Source organism: Lithobates pipiens, unplaced genomic scaffold (assembly GCF_037356315.1).
Source record: "Lithobates pipiens isolate NorthernLeopardFrog02 unplaced genomic scaffold, aLitPip1_a1.2 Scaffold_13, whole genome shotgun sequence".
In the NCBI taxonomy this organism is placed as follows: Eukaryota; Metazoa; Chordata; class Amphibia; order Anura; family Ranidae; genus Lithobates; species Lithobates pipiens.
The window spans coordinates 384,228,369-384,230,114 of NW_027507718.1; the positions used below are offsets into that span (position 1 = coordinate 384,228,369).

General features: G+C 49.2%; 1 pseudogene; it reads right to left on the reverse strand.

Moving 5' to 3' along the window:
- Positions 1–1,377: 1,377 nt before the first annotated feature.
- On the reverse strand, positions 1,378–1,485 carry LOC143979944 (U2 spliceosomal RNA; annotated as a pseudogene).
- Positions 1,486–1,746: the final 261 nt, after the last annotated feature.

The following is a 1,746-nucleotide window of genomic DNA, read 5'->3' on the forward strand; positions in this document are numbered from 1 at the left end:
TAAAATGGTACAAGCCATACATAGACAAAGAGTGCAATAGTACAATAAGGCTGATTCCCCGGCCAAACATTGACCATAAGGCTACTTGGGACTGTTGTGCATTAAATCAAAGCAGCGATAATGGCAATACAGCACATATGATATATCCAGCATGTGGAACAGCAAAAACCAAAAGGAGTGCAGGCTAAACGAGAAAAGAAGAAAAAAGAACAAAAAAGGGGGAAAAAAAACCTAGAAACAAAAAGAGATAATAGTCCCTCTGAGTACACATCATTTTTTTTTTTTTTTTTGAAAGCCAGTGGCGTGCAAAACACACTCCAAAAAACTTCACCCGGTGCATAAAAAATGTGCACACACATAAAGAGTGACACAAAAAAGTGCAGACGGGTACACAAGTCCTCTAAAATCAGAGGACCTTGTCCTGAATCCCCCGGGGCGCTAGGCTCCTGACAGGGACAAGGACACTTAAAACTTGGTCTTCCTGGCCGAAACCAGTCAGACCCCGTTCTTCGGAAGGTCTGCCGAAACAGATCCACCCAAATACTAGGTAGGGCTCCCCCGAAGGAAGACCCCAAACCCTACGGCAGAGGGTGAACTAAGCCAGAAGGCCATGTCCACCCCCACACCAGACTTTCAGGACAGGCCCTAGAACCTGCGACCCTACTCATCACAGCAAACGTGCAAAGTGACAAAACAAGACGTGACAAGACACACTGAAAATAAATAAAAAGTAGGGAAGGGATAGTGGAGAGGAGAGTGAAAAGGTGGTCGTTGTGTGAAACAACGACCAGGCCCTCCGGCCGGGAATAAAAAATTCCTCTGGTCCCAGCCAAAAGGCCCGGCCCAAGAGGCAGGTGCTAAAAAAGCGTGTCATGGTGCAGTGACCGTGGTGCCCAAAATCAAAGTGACCCTCACTCACAGTGATTGTTAGGCACCCCTGGACTGCCACTCCAGGGGCACATACTCCATAGGCTTTCAAGACCGCCCCGACCCCCGGCCCAGACCACAGCAGCCCCCACCCCAGACAGGAAGGCATGAAGATCAGGAAGCTTGGTGAGAGCCCTTTACCATCAGGCTCCACCGTCGCTCCCATCACTCCTTCCTAATTATATTCGGATGTACTAACCGGCACTCCCCCTCATCCATAGGGAGTAACCAGCGTTCCTTTCCGAAAAACTGCCCGGGGCTAGAGCTACCCCAATCCAGACCAGAGACCGGGTACCCGGCCCTCTGGATCCGACCAGGCAGCACCTGCCCTCACCAGGGGCATCCTTCCAGATGGCTCAGACTCAACCATGCATCGGCCCCCAGTTTACTGTCGGGCGGCACGACGTGGCCCCTACCGAAACCATCCTTCGGGATGCAAATTACACCATCGGAGAGCGCCGCCCAAACCCTCTCAAATAGGGATGGACCAGCGCCTCCTTTGGCAACTGATAAGAACAGATACTACACTTGATCTTAGCCAAAAGGCCGAGAAGCGATTACACATCATACTTTACATAGAACATATATGTATAGAATCAGACATATCCCTCGACTCTCAACTACCCAGCTATGCCAATCACTGCTCTTCCCATGTACAGTCATTGGGAGAGAAAAAAAGAATAACAATACTATTTACTTATTATTTTCTAAATTCCTCAGTGCATAGGACCAGTTACTTATGCTCAACCCTGTAATAATCTGTCCTGTATTAGTTGATGAGGAGCTAGCCCTGGGACATCGAGCCACCTCTGCCACATA